Genomic DNA, 15,816 nt, shown 5'->3' with positions numbered 1-15,816 from the left:
AACAACAAATATTTATGTCACACATAGAATGCTCGCTGGGGCTTGTCATCTTTGCCTCTGTGCACTAGATAATTTGCCTACTGTCAACAACAACAACAAGCATCTCGTACTAAATGACTTCCCTAAACATATAGTTAATACCTAAAAAGTTCAAACATATTTTTGAAAGCTATCTCTTTCCTTCCCCATTATGTGACATTGAAAAGGTCATTTATCCTTTCTGGATTCAGATTACCTCCTAACCAGGAAATGTGGATGAAGAATGAGGAAATAGATCCAAGCTTTAGCTTTCCTATCACTTGAACTTCATGCAAGCAATAATTGTATATTTTAATTAATTAACTATATAACTAAATCAAATGAGCCATACGAGAACAAATCATAGCGCTGTGTCGTGAGGTGAAGAAGAAGCCAAGGTAACGGCTTCAGAAGGAAAGAGACTGCTTACCAGTTAAGAGCACTGGATGCTCTTGTAAAGGGTCTAAGTACGGTTCCCAGCACCCATCAAGTGGCTTACCACCACACATACCAGGGGATCTGACACCCTCATCTGGTCTACTCATACAGCAGGTGTACATGTGGTGCACAGACATGTAGTGAAAACACCCGTGCATGCAAAGTAAAATAATAGCAAAATTTTACAATAAAGGTAATGGGAGGGAGGAAAAAGAAATATTTTTTCTCATGTGTAGAGTGTGAGTATATAACATGAAAATATGAGAAGACTTACTTGTGGGATGGGGAAATTGGGCCAGTAAGAGGAAGAGTAGTGGAAAAAATAAATATAATCAAAACTCAATGACATATATTTATAACGATGTCAAAATGAAACAACATTCTGTAGACCAAAGTAAGAAATATTTTCTGAGTATATCATATGCTAAGAATATGCCATGATTTACCTAATCTTGTATACATGAGCACTCCCTAAAGCGTGTGTGTGTGTGTGTGTGTGTGTGTGTATAAAACAACTCAAGGAACAACATTGTCAAGTAGCCAAGTAAAATTAGAGGCCAGTCTCCCTGGAAACCTAAGCATTACTGCCCAGGAAAATGTAGCCATTAGGGCAAGGTCCATTTTTTATAATGCTGAAGAATAGACTGTGCAGGTTGTACCACACCCCAGAGACCAGCTGAAACGGGTAGTAAGGTGACTTCAGGTTTGCTTTCTCAAATCAGGAAAGCACCCTTCACTGAAAAACAAATATTATTTAGACGCTTCAGTTCACCATTTGGAATGGAAATAGAATGGATAGTGTTAATTGAAGTACCCAAGTTGTCATTTTATGAATATTTTAGTTCCGTTATAAATTACTCATTTGCTCAGCTATGTCAGTGTTCCTTCCCCCCATCTGCCCTCCCATGCCTCAAGACATCTCACTGGTAAATAATTAAAGGGTATCAGGATTAAGTCAAAGAGAATTTGACAGGAGGATACCTGATGATGGATAATGTTAAAGTTGGCCACAAATAACAAGTGTCTCTTAATTAACACAGCTAAAGGAAGTACCTACCAGGCTCTATCAGTGAGGACTTAGTCTCATCCCCTCTCCACTGGCAATGTCACCTTACTTCCATTGTGGTAATGCCTTTTAACTCTCAAGTGACAAGTAAGGAGTCTTGATGATTTGAAAGTATCTCCTCAAGAGGTGTTGCCACTGTGAAAGTATTAGGGGTGGGAGCTGCCAAGAAGCAATCCAGCCTGGAGGACTACTCCTGTTAATGGAATGGGAGCTTTTCTTTGTGAGTGGGATGAGGGTTCCTCTTTGTGAAAAGGGCACAGTTAGCACTCTCCTGCGCGTTTACCTCTACAGCAGGAGGATCTAAAGGAAGTTCTCATCAGATGATAGCACTTTGAGCTTCAATTTCACAGCTTTAGGAAATGTAAAAATAAATGTGTATTCTTTACAAATTATCCACACCCTAGTATTCTGTCATAGCAGAACAAAGCATGAACCTATGTCTATGGACTTTGTTTGAAAGGTCATTTCTTGGTATGGTTTCAATATAAGATGTCGCCTGCAGGCAAGGTCCCCTGATGATGCTCTTTGGGGAACTTGGAGAACAGTTGACGAACAGAGCCTAATTGGAGAAAGCAGGTTGCTCTCAGCACATCCTTAAGGGTTAATAAACATTTTGTATCCTGTACTGCCCTACTTGCTTTTCTGGGAAGTTATATGGAGGTGATGAGCCCTAACCACATGCTCTTACTATCATGAAGCGACCTTCTACCAAGCCAGTGCTATAATGGACTACACTCCCTCAAACAGTAAAGCCAAAATAAATCCTCCTTCCTTGCTTATGTCTTGTCAGATACTTAGTCACAGGGACCAAAACAGTAACTAATATAGCTTATTAAACAATTCGCTTTCTGTCTTTCACCTGTCTAAGTCTCCCAAATGATATAATTTAACCAAAAGACGAAGAAGATATTAATGTGATTGACTCTTTCCCTCTGGGCCATCAGAGCTAGGAGAGATAAATATAAAAAACAAATAAAGATTTTCTAGCTGTTAACACAAGTAGCAAAGGGAGACAAAGAAGGGAAAGTTCAGACAAATGGGAAGGAACACAGAAAAAAATGAAGCAAGGTTGAAAGTGCTTAAGGGAAGCTGTCCTATGTTCACTACTGCATGCTGTCATTAATTAAAAAATGGTTAGAGAGAAAATTGCGTCAACTAAAACATAACTGTTATGATCAGATCAGTTAAGTTCTCAAGAAAAGCAATTTATTTCATATACATAAATGAAAATATATTTTTCATGCATGTATATTTATATAATATATTCATATAAATACTCATATTTTTCATATATATATAAATATATACAGCAATTATATACTTACATGCAGAAGTGTTCAATATAAACCCTTCATTTAGTTCATCAAAATTTTTAATGCCTCTATACCTCGTAGAAGAAATGCACAGAATACATGAGACATTCGTTCATCTATCAAAGGAACATAGCACTTTTCTGCACAGTTCTTTCCATAATTTCTGATCCATAGAGCTATTTGTTGACCATCCAGAAAATACTCTATGAAACCTTTTCATTGTGGTTTTAAATTCAGTATATATTTCCCCCATATGTAATATCATATAATCTCAGTAAAACAAAAAAGTTTAAGGCATGCTGGGTAGTGGTGGAGCATGCCTATAGTCCCAGTACTTGGGAGACAGAGGTGGGTGGATCTCTGAGTTTGAGATCAGCCTGATCTACATAGAGAATTCCAGGACAGCCAGAGCTACACAGAGAAACCCTGGATGAAAAAACAAACAAGCCCTTCATTTTTCCATGTTTAATGTCATGGACATATTTTTGGAGAGAGAGAGAGAGACAGAGAGAGAGAAGAGAGAGCAAGTGCTCTTAGCTTCTGAGCCACCTCCGATTCTTCAATGAACATACTGCTGAATCCGAAATCACACCATAGCTGGGAACAGCCATTGTTACTAAGGTAATAATCTTTTGAAAGAAGAGAGTTTTTCAGACTTTTGATGCTGTTAAATCTAATACCAATTTTGTTGTTCTTGATGATGATGTTGTTGTTTTCTCCTTAAATTCATCTTGTTGGTGCCCTATCTTTAGAGGTGTACTTTTGTCTTTCTGTGAATGGATTTAAAAATCTGTTTGGTCTGGGAAGATTTGGGTTTGAATGACAAAAATAATCTCATTCAGCACCAAATTTAAAACTGACACATTTGACATTCACCACCACCCTGGTCATATCCCATGGACACACCCAGAGCTTCTCATCTGTGCTCATTCTGTGCTAGAAGTTGGCTTGGATGGAGGTTGGGTAGGATGTGAGTTTTACACAGCCTGTGCCCTGCAGTCATGCCCCAATCTAAAGCTGCATCAAACATAAAGCAAATAGCATGAATGTTCTTTTCCCCTGTGCTTGGTACAATTAGACACCATTGCTCCACACAATAAGTGCTCACAAAAAATAAGAAACATATTAGATAGGAAGGTTATTATTGCCCTGTAGCCTAAAACTTTAGATTAGTTCACATATGCTTCCAATAGAATGTTTAATTAAGATGCCTTTCTTATCAATGTGCTTTGGCAATTGTCTAGATGGTGCTGGATCCTTATTTTCCCATCAAGGTAATAAAGAGCCTCACAGGAATGACTTCACGGGTCACTTCTAGAATCACCTTTGAATTTTATTTGCCTGATATTTATCAACCCCTTCCTCAATAGATTGAGGTTGAAAGTGTACCTACATCATACCTAAGGATGAATGTGGTTGAACAAGAAAATTCTATTCTTTAAGAGCTCAGTAGCACAGTTCCCTCATCTGTGTCCCACTCCTGTGACAAAAGCAAATGCAGAGTCTGATAGACTTAGCTCAAGACCTTTGATGGAAGCGATGAAGAGGGCCATGACTTCAGTGCCCACATCAGAACTTGTAATCACAGTGACAGATAATAGACCTGCATGGCAGGCATCAAACACAGGCTCTGGGGTGGCAGGGGAAATTCTACTTCTGAACCACCCAGGCATATGGGCCTTTAAGTATAGGACTCACAGAGTACTAAAGCAGTCACAGTAGAAACCCAGCTCAACAGACCCTCTGAGAAGTTCTCACTGATGTTAAGGGAAACGTGCGAAGTTTTGAGTGAGAGAATGAACTTCATAAGTTTCAAAGAATATCGTCCTTTATGCTTTCACACCTCTACCCACAAAGCCCAGGTGACCCCATATGCTTCTATCAAACCCTCTTGGCTTTGCACTCCTTCCGGGTCCGATTCGGCCTCTACTGTGACGTACAATCTAGCCACTCTATTCCTTCAAGAGGACTGAAATAAGTATAAATGAAAATATAAATCATCAAAATATGGAGAAATGTCTATGGGAAATGTATAGACACAGTATAGTGTCTCACAGCGGGGTCTGTGGGAAATGTATAGACACTGTGTAAGTGTCTCACAGCAGCCACTTTTACCTCTGACATTATCATCCTTCCCTCTCTTCTCAACATACTCCAAGTTGGTGAGAGGAATCCTTAAATCTTGTTATAAATCATTGTCCAGTAGAACTCAACCCCACTTATCTCTGCTAGAAGAAGCCCCTTCCTTCATCTAACAATGCCTCCATTGTTTGCCTCCTCTTACCCTCTATGCTTCTCCCCGGATGCATCATGGTAATGATAGTGAGTTACACAATAGTTGTTAAGAGTATTATTTGAAAAACCTTAGGTTCTACGCCCTTGGTTGGAAAACATCTGTCTTACACCACCTTCCAATTTGCCTTCCTCATTACTTAAACATAAAAGTGTAGTTCTTAAAAAGTGGAAAGTGAAAAGGATTTAAATGGACAACACTTGCAAATAAAAAGAGAATCTTGTTTCTCTAAGACAGACTTAGATAGAAAAATAAGGCAGAAGAATGGGAGGAAATAATTGCTTTGTGTTTGTCTATCCAGATAAGTAGGACCTGGTGGCAGGCAAAATAGGGCAAGGTAAACACAGATATCAGGGGCACTTCATTCTCGTTCCTACTTGAACTAGAATGTGATCTGAACAGACACTTCTGGATAACCAATCTGGAGCCAGCCATGAGAAAGTGAATCTTTCTGATATGAGATAGAAATAGAGGAAGGGTTAAGTTTAGTTCTCCTGCATAAGCTCTGATCTTCACAGACATGGACAAGACTCAGATGTGCCCACAGACTCCTGTAGGCAGTAGATACTGTGTATGAAAAAGTTGGCCAAAAACATACAGCTGAGGTTCACATAGCCTATGTGATTCTAGTACATCAGGTATTTATCACAGTCGTCCAGAATATTAGCAGGACTAGAGGAAGCCCAGATGGTCTCATCTCAGCAAGGAGAAATAGCTGTGGTCTGGCTGGAACAAGACTGAATGGGTAGTTCAAAATGACCCCAAGTTTGAGCACTGGTCAGCATGCAATCCCATAAGAGACCAGATGGCTTGCCCTTTAAGGACTGTAATTCAAGAAAAAGCTTGATAATTCAATAAAGAATAATTTGTCCTTGATGATAGTGCTTCCTCCTTGTACAACCAGATATTCTGATGAGGGAACAGAATAAGACCCAAGGATTAGAGAAGTATTTGAAAATCGTCTTCTTTAAAATATTAAATCACATAAGAGAATGGTCCAGGATAGGACTAGTTAAAGATGGCCCCAAATGTCTGCTGTTTGGTGGATGAAGCTTATGTGTGCATACTCAAAATAAACCCCAGTATGTATACTCCTGTGACCCACAGCAACTGCAAAACCAAATTTCCATTACTTCTAAATGGGTAGGGAGGTTGGGCATGGTAGGACTTAGAAGACAAAGTCAGGCAGACTTCCATGTGTTCAAGGCCTTTATGATCTACACAGGACAAGCTACATAAAGAGACCCTATCTCATTAAATTCTAATGATGATGATGATGGTGGTGGTGGTGGTGGTGGTGGTGGTGGTGATGATGATGATGATGATATGGATAGCTGAAGGGAATCAAAGGGTTCCATACCTTTAGACAGCTATAAAAGGATGTCTCCTTCTGCTTAATCTCCACAATTTATCAGCATTCTTTTTGATTTTTAAAATTTATGTACATGTTTTGAAGATTGCCTTCTGGTGAAGAATCTGCTAAACATGTTTGTAAATAGTATCTCTTGCCCCCACTCACACCAGCACCTGTGGGACTAGAGATGCCTTTTTTCTGACATTTGAAAGTATTAAAGCAGCTCCAGGGCTGAAGAAAACATTTTCCCTGTAATCTCTGAAAAGTTTAGTTGCCAAGGCGACAGAGGCCTTAGCGACCAGGTAAGCAGGCCTTGGCTCTATATTCACATGGTTATTCAGTAAAAGAACAAATGTGAAAGGTGGGGATGATTGGAGGGAGTAGATGCTAGGATTTCCAGCTTCTTAAACCTAAAGTCTCTTTTATTATGTAGTTACAGGAAACCCAAACTTGCCCTTTTAAAGTGGAATCGTTTTTAGAAAAGATTGCAATTTAGTCTCCACACCACCTTGATCCATTGCAATGCAGATGCCATCGTCATGTCCGTCATTCATAGCAACACCCTAAAGACTGAACACTTGGAAAAGCTTTCAAAGATGGCAGAAAGAACCCCTAAAAGTACACTCTGCTGTCAAGGAAAGTATGCTGACATTGAATGAGAATGTTCCCCATCGTCTCCAGCATTGGAACACTTGGTCTCAGGTGGTGGCACTGTTTGGGGACATTTAGATGCTGCAGCCTTGCTGGAAGAACATCACTGAGGGCAAGCTCTGAGATTAAGAGCCTTCTGTCAAAGGCCCTATCTGTGCTGTGTTTATGGTTAATGACATAAGCTGTCAGCTTCTTGCTTTTGCTGCCAGATCCGCTGGTCGCTACTATGTTTCCGGTTCTGATGGACTCTTATCCCTCTGGAACTATAAGCCCAAATAAACACTTTCTTCTCTAAGTTGCCTTGGTTATACAGTTTTATCACAGTAACAAAAAGAAACTCATAAAATATCAAAAAGTATCTCCCTCTGCATCTCTCCCTCGCTCCTCTTTTCCTTTCCCTTCCACCTCCCCCTCCCTCTCCCTCTTCCCCTACCTTGTAGGGGTGAGGGGAAGACAAACAATACCACCCTGATCCAGAAGGACAAAGAGGCTGAGTGATGAAACAAGAGCACAAGCACAGTTTGTGATTTCCAGGATTTCCACCCAATCTGCTGTGTGAATGGCAAATGCATTTTCCCCATGGTGTATCATCAGTTGGTAAAAATGCAAGGAAAACTCTCCCAGGCTGCACCAGCAATTGGTCTTAGATGTTAACCTTCAGGCATTAAAGGGAGAAAGGTTGAGAAAGAGCGGAGGAAAGATATAATACCAGCTAACAGCAGACTCCTTGATGAATAGGCCTGGGCTTACATTACTACACAAGACAACAATGGCAATGACATAGACAAGTTTTTTTCATATTCTATAATTTACTTATTGAATTACTTTACCATGAACCAGTTCTTACTGCCTCATCCTATACAGTGAACTCAAGTAGTTCTTCATACTGTCTGTACTGCCTGAAATGGTCTCTTCCAAGATAGCTAGTACCTTGGATTCAAAATGCTAAAAACAAAACAAAAAAGAGGTGAGTTTTGCATTCTTGGCTGTAGTCCATCTCCAGCCAGAAGCCAGGGATGGTTGTCTCCATAAAATAGTATAGTGTTTTTATCTATTTATTTCCTGTTAACATTAATGTTCTTAGATGTTTGCAAAGAACTCAGTCTCATCAGATGCTTCATGAGGGGTGTGAGGTCATACAACTATACTCTTCATGTAAAAAGGAATCACAATTTTGAAAAACTGATCGAATACTAATATCAGTCTCTTTTAAAGCATTAAAAATATTCTACAATGCCTTATTTCAATATATTTAAATCACACCGTTAAGCAGTAGATCTTGTAGTTGCCAGAAGAAAAACCATTACTTGTCTTCACTCCTTTTTTAAGCTGAGTTCTGGTTTGTTTTGAGGTAGGACCTAAGCCTGTAGCCTCCACCATCCTATCCCATACCCCAGTGCTGAGATGATAATCATAAGCCACTACTTGTACAGCTGGAGTTCAAGTTCAAGTCCCATAAGGTTTATAGGCTCCGGCTAGCATATATGGAGTCTCTGTCCTCACAAGAAAATTATGTGGACAGTGGACACAGGAAACCTTGGCTTGTTCTACTAAAAATTGAAGAAGTAAACAACAAGAAGTAATATATAATTATAGCAAATATTTAATACATAATTAAGTAATGAATAACTGATGCTGTATAGAAAGATGTTACTTTATGGTCATGTAACTCTTAGTGATTTATCTTCAAAGTTGTCTTGTAAAGTTTAAAATAATAACTTAAATATTTTTATCCTCTATAATTGGCTTAGAGTCACATTAGTGAGCTTTCTCTGTTAAATAAGCATGCTACATGTTACGACAGGGTTAGAGGGTGTGAGCTGTGAACACAGGCACATGTACTTCAACTTCATAGCTAAAGGTTACATTTAGAAAGTCAAGTGGCCATGGGAGATCATAAGTGTACTAAAATAATGACATCTCATGGTTCTTACTGAAAAGTAATTTTGAGGACTAACACTCAGAACAGTTACCAAAGGATTGAAGTCAACTAAGCCTGCTTTAATACTTTAAGTTCTAACCTGAACTTCTGTCCTGTAGGACATTTTGTCAACACTGGAAGCCAGACTTTTGTTGCAGCAGATGCTGGACCAATACTAGTGCATCCAGAATAATTCAAGAATCCTTTTTATATAACCTTTCTTTTCCCTCACATAGATCGGAATTTTCAATTAAACTCCTATTTAATTTTTCTCTTCCCTTTAGAATACTAAAAGGGATATTGTTTTCTGATTCTTCTTAATTGTTCTTCATTTTTTCTGATCCAAATCAATTGAAACATCATAACAGCTTCAAATTAATTACACTATTTCCCCCTGCCTGGATGGATACGTACACATCTCAGAACTCCATGACTGCACTCACATTACTAATAACTCAGGAAGCTCTTTGACAGCTAGGTGTTTACACTGATCCAAAGTAACCCACCTTTCACACGGTGTGGCTTTGTGTTTCAAAGCAGGATGAAAAGGGCATTGGCAGTTTGGGTTTACTATGACTAAAGAATAAGAATCTATTATCTTTTTTTAAAATTACTCTGTCTGATGAGAAGCAAATTTTACTCAAGAGCAGCATGTCTGGGGTAGTTGAGCGGTCATCTCTGTTGATTGTCTACAGTAAGTCATTCAAGTCACCAGACTGATTTCAGAGGCCCCTGATGGTTTCCCACACCCCTACAATGAAGTGCAAAACCAGCTTAAACATAAGCTATTTTAGAACATCTGGCCAACTTAGAATGGGTGTTCGTTTGTTGATTTGCCAATACTGTGTGAGATAGAATCTGGTTATCATGTGGCCAAAGAAGAAAAAGATCTGGAGGATTAGTCTGGAGAACAAACTTGTCCTTTGTCCTTGTCTCTAAAATAGATATGTCAGGATAGCTTTGGTGGGCTGGGCAGGCTATGTGCATAGGAAACCTTGTGTGGCATCCAGCAATGTGGGACACAGACATTTGTTTCTATGGGCAGATGGACTGCAGAGTCCTTTCCAATTGATTTTCTCACAATAGGACTTTATTATTTGGAGACCAGTTTTTAAAATTAGGGATTTTTTTTAATCTTCTAAGGAAGAAATACTCAAAACTACACAAAAATCTACCACAGCCTTAAGCTTTCTCTTCTGGTGTTTCGTAGTTGGTGTTGGTGGTAGTTGTTGGTTGGTGTTTACTCATCTATTTGTTTGCTTGTTTGTTTTTAGTGCCTGTGTTATCTCCTTTTCTTTTTAAAAGGTCTATTTATTTATTTATATTTTGTAAAGTGCTTAGTTAGCTGACAACATAGAAAGTTGGTTAAAGAAAAAAGTTAGGAGTTTTGTTGTATAAGAATTAGAACCAAGGGGCTTCATAATCATCCAGCATCCATTCAATATTGTAATGTGTGGTTATAAATATACATGATAGAACTCCAGAGGTTTTCTGGACTCTTCTTTTAAGGTACTGGTCAACCATGGCCACAGTATAGCATTTATGCTGAGTTACTTTCTGTACTAAGCACTCATCAGCATTGGTTCTTTTATGTGTCCAAGGTGACCAGACAAATTGTAGATCCTTGTCTATCCTTAATGCCACTCAATACTTTACCCCCCTTTCTCAATTTCTGCCATTACAAATCAGTCATACAGGGAATCCACTTGGCATGTAGACCAACAACTATCATCAACACCCTAAATCCAAATCCAATTTAGATTTCATAAGAAAGTTGATAAAGTTGTTATCAACAAGGAAGTGACAAGGTGGATCCAGTTAAGTACTGTATTAGAAAAGTAATTAGGAAGGGCGTTAGGGTACTTCTCTTTCCTTCCAAACACTGGGATCTTTCTGTTCTTCCTTCCTAAGCTTTAAGCTTTCATTCTTTCCTGTAAGTCTCTCATCTCTGAGACTAAGCATTCACTTTATAGTCACATATTTTTTTTGGTTTTCTTTTGCTTCCTCCAGTTCATGTCACTCTTCTGTTTCTTCCAGGATCACTTCAAGTTTATTTATGTTTATGTATGTTTATTGTCTGATCTTGTGGATCGAGGGACTGAAGTACATATTTTATATATCAAAGCAGACTTGGCTTCCAGATTCTTCCAGCAGGGGCCAGGCCACCCTTCACCCAGAGGTTCTTCCCTATATAATCCAAACATTTTCGTCTCTTCTTCTTCTTCTCCTCCTCTTCCTCCTCCTCCTCCTCTTCCTCCTCCTTCTTCATCTTCTTCTTCCTCCTCCTCCCCCTCCTCCTTCCTCCTCCTCCCCTTCCTCCTCCTTCTCTGTCATTTTTCTTCTCCTTCTTCACCTCCGTCTCTGTCTTCTTTTTCTTCTTCTTCTCCTCCGCCTCCTCTTTCTCTTCTTACCACATGAATGTCCTTTCCCTCTTTCTCTCCTACCCACTTCCCCTGCCTTCATGGAGACTCCCCTGGACTCAATCCTTGGGGCCAGTGAACTCACCCACCTGAGAGCAGCTTCCCAGTAAACATGCCTTTAATATAATCTACTCTGGCTTGAATTAGCTCATTTCACCAGTGACAAAGACATAGCCTATCATTTATGTATGTGTGTCTGTGTGGGGGTATGTGTACATGTGAATGCAGGTCTTCTTGGAGGTCAGATCCACCAGAGCTGTAAATCACCCAATTCTGGTGCTGAGGACCAAACTCGGGTATTCTGAAAGAGCAGAAAGAGCTCTAAACATCAGTCATTTTCCTTTAAAAATTGTTTTAGATTCATTTTATGCATGTGAGTGGTTTGTGTGAATACATGTATGTGTACCATAAGTGGGTGTGGTGGCTGAGGAAGTCAGAAGAAGGGACTGAATACCCTGGAACTGGAGTTATGAATTGCTGTGAACTACCATGTGGGTGCTGGGAGCCAAGCCCGGGTTCTCTGAAAGAGCAATAAGTGCTCTTAACCTCTGGGCCATTTCTCCAGCTCTTCCCCAATTATCTTCCAGTATAACAGCTAAGCTTATAGAGGGATAGAAGAAAATAGCAAAATAAGTAGGCAATTTTTCAAGGCACACTATACTATGATCTCTTTTTATTTGAAAGCTGAATTAAGCTCTTGGGGGTGGGGTATTGTGGGGAACAAGACTCTGGGCAGCTGCCACAAGTGCTATTGTTTCCTTCCAATTAGAAAGTTATGCAAATCCCAAAGAACTCCCAAAACAACCATAAGGGCTACTTCAGGCTTCACAAAACCCATAATCCACTATTACATTGTTTTTAAATCATAAATTCTATGTTCCCTGGCCCTATTAGATTATTAGAGAAATATTCTCTCATTTCTCAGCAAATGGAATACCACTTTCAAAAACAAATTCAAAGTAAGATTTTAACCATAAAGATGCTTGAGAAAAGCAGCATCAATTTTATTTCTGCTTCTCCTCCCTGAGAGCAGATTATTTCCTGGGGAATATGCTAGACATCATATACGCACGATACAAGGGGAAGAAGACAGTCACACACATACACCTGCAATGACTGGACAGATGAAGACGCGGAATGAGAAAGGTCAGACCTAAGACTTAAGTCTAGAATATTTAAAGACAGCTTCTCTCTGCTATTTTTCCTACACTGGTCTTTGTATCTCATGGAGGGGAAACTCAAACCTGAAATAAGTCCATACACACCCTGAGAGAAGAATAAAATAAACAAGTTTAATTAGAAATGAACCATTGGTATTCTGCTTCTGCCAAGTGTTTGGGTGGGTTCCCGCAGAAGACAGCTGTATCGTTAATATGAAATTGCTAAATGTAGAAAGAACCCTGCATCATCCATCCTATACTAACACACTTCTTCACCATTCTTTTAAAAAAAAGGCACAAATATCTTGGGCATGATGACCTCCTAATTCATCTTCGGACCCATAAACGCATCCCTTATCCCCTAAATAAGCATGTCTGCTCACTCCCGAGACTTACTGATCAGCCAAGGGTAAGAATTAATTAAAGCTAGTCCAATAGATTCACATCAGTCTTAATTGTCAATTAACAATATGGTTCATCAGCCTGCGATAGGAAATCTATTTGTAACAACTGATGGCTGAGTTATAAAACTTGGTTATTGTTGTTATTGTCTCAAACTTATATTTTGGACAGTAATTGAGAGACATGAGCAAAACAAACAGAAACATAAAGCGCTATATATTTCAATGGTTTAGGGCATTTTGTATACTAAAAGTAACGTTGTGATTCGTTACACAAATATAATGAAAGTTCACTAACTAGAAAACTACAAAGCAGTGGAATCAGAGGACACACTCCAACAAGGAAAAAGGTACTTCCTCCTCCCTAAAGTATGATGTGTGACCCAGGGACCCGAGCCAGCCACAGGAGCTCGTAAAACCATAGATCGCTACTCATACGACAGGTTTTACCTGGAAAGTTGGAAAAGAAGAGGCAGGAAGTAAAGAGGCCATATTCAAAAGTGAGACGCAAAGGACTATGGGGTGAAACATACAGAAACCTGGCAGAAAAAAAAATCCTCTCTGGTTTTCACACTGAGCCTGAACAGGGGTCCTGTTAGTGTGGGTTGGGCTGGGCTCTGTTGCTGTTGTCTTTTGATTGCCTGTTTCTTAGATATGTTGGTATGAGTCCTCTGGAACTTTGAAACTAAGAGATCTGAAAGCTTGCCTTAGCGTGAACAATTATACAAAAAAAAATCTATTCTAGGAAGTGAGGGATGGTAAGACCACTGGAAGACAATTTTTAAGTCCTGTCAGAAAAGCTAAGAGAGCTTTCATCTGACTATTCATGGTGCCTATGTGTGCTCAATAAGTAATCCATCAGTCAGCATTCCTGCAGTCTTCCCATAAGAATGAGGCTAGTACAAGTGGGTGTCTAATTACTGAGGTCCTTCTATATGCCAAGAGGTTTATTCCAGAACGTCTCCTTTCTATTTATTAGTCAAAAGTTGTCCTCATTCATCCCTCCTGTGTGTCTGAACTCTACTGTGTTGCTCTGGCTGGAAATGGGAAGGAAATGGTGCTTGTCCCTCAGCTGTCTGCTCCTCCATAGACAGCTTCCATGTTTTATATAATTTCTCCTTCCTAACATTCTCCTCTTCTGTGCTAATCGTGTACATTAAAATAAAATAGCAAAAGTGCTGAGTGAAGCGCATGCTACCAAGTGCTACTTGTGGTATCAAGCACTTTCAAAAGTGTATAATATTTGCATCCGGTCATCAAATATGTCCCCTGCTGCAGGAGAGTGCTTTGTTCTGGACTTCTCCTCTGTAACTGGCTTCATCTCTCACAAGAAAATATGCTTATCTCTCCTAAGCCATTCTTACGTAATCTCGGGCTTGCCTCTCTTATTATCCATAAGGGAAAACAGTATCATCCTTTATGCGTGCAGCAAAACGTTAAGACAAATGTGTCTGTCACAGTAATGCTCTCCTGCGGTGTGTTGGGTGCAGGCCTTCAAATGCCTTTGCCCTTTGCAAGTCCAAAACTAGAATTCTTTCAAGAATGTGGATGCTTAAAACCATCCATTAAGAGCAGACTCTGAGTGTCCCTGGATGTCTTCCACCACCCCACTTTAAAGAATTTGTTAAAGAGCGGGAGAAGGTGAAGGCGGTCGGTATTCTTTAACTGACAGCCGAACATGTGCTTGGCTTAGAGCCAAATGAACAAAGCTGGTCTTAACTGACTGCTACAGTCCTCCTTGATGCCCGAAATTCATCTTTTTCAAATACTTTATGACATTTAAGTATTCTCAGTATTGATGGGCTAGCCATCATAACCATCCTTTATGGAGTATTTAAAGTGTTTTTTTTGCACTTTACACAGTCATCATCTCTCAAAACATTATTTTAAACGTGAAGCTATGAGAACAAAGTCCATCATGTCTTTAATCCCAGCACTCAGGAGACAGAGGGGCAGGTGGATCTTTGTGAGTTTGAGGCCAGCCCCTTCCACATAGCAAGTTCCAGGACAGTCAGGACTACATTGAAAGACCGTGTCTCAAAAACAAACAGATACAAAGGAGATAAATTACTTGCCCACAGTCCTAGATATAACTAAAAAAAAAATTCAAATGTATCATATTGTTCCAAAGCTGTGTCTCCTCTCTCCGGCTCCCTGTACACAGAACTTCTGCATTCCTTCACCTCAACTACACATTGAGAGAGAGAGAGAGAGAGAGAGAGAGAGAGAGAGAGAGAGAGAGGAGGGAGGGAGGGAGGGACGGAGGGACGGAGGGAGGGAGGAGGGAGGAGGGAGGGAGCATGCATTTGTATATACACACATGTGCCCATGCATGTCAGGGCCAGACAACATCAATCGTCTTCATCTTTCCCCACCTCTGTTTCCACATCTGTATCTGTGCTACCTAACGCTTTCTTGGAGCTGTTCCTCTGCTTTTGTTTGTTTGTTTTTGTATGGCCCCCCAAACAATACCACAGGAAGTTACTATTTCTAGCCCTGCTGTTGGCAGAGATGCTCCCACGTGGCTGGTGCTCAATCAGTTTCAAACAACAGCTCCTGCACATCCCGATAAACCAGAATGCGCTTTCCTCTTTATACTTTTAATGTCTTTACGGGCCTCTTTTCTGTTAATTGTTTAATCACAAATTTCTGTTATTGCTATTTACATGTTCTTTTTCAACTTTTGAATACAGTTTTATTTCTATTTTGTGCAGCTCTCAGAAACATCAAATTAGAAGCAAGCCTATTGTCTTTCCCCACAATCTCAGCTCTGTTAGGGAT

At 39.8% G+C, this 15,816-nt stretch overlaps 1 pseudogene; it reads right to left on the bottom strand.

Annotated features, from left to right (window-relative positions):
• Positions 1-10,455: 10,455 nt before the first annotated feature.
• Fcf1-ps6 (Fcf1 rRNA-processing protein, pseudogene 6) lies at positions 10,456-11,069 on the bottom strand (annotated as a pseudogene).
• Between the last annotated feature and the right edge of the window lie 4,747 nt (positions 11,070-15,816).

The sequence above is a fragment of the Rattus norvegicus genome, chromosome 9 (assembly GCF_021556685.1).
Source record: "Rattus norvegicus strain SHRSP/BbbUtx chromosome 9, alternate assembly SHRSP_T2T, whole genome shotgun sequence".
NCBI lineage: Eukaryota > Metazoa > Chordata > Mammalia > Rodentia > Muridae > Rattus > Rattus norvegicus.
The sequence above is the reverse complement of the archived record's forward strand: the minus strand, read 5'-3'. Positions and strand labels throughout refer to the sequence as shown.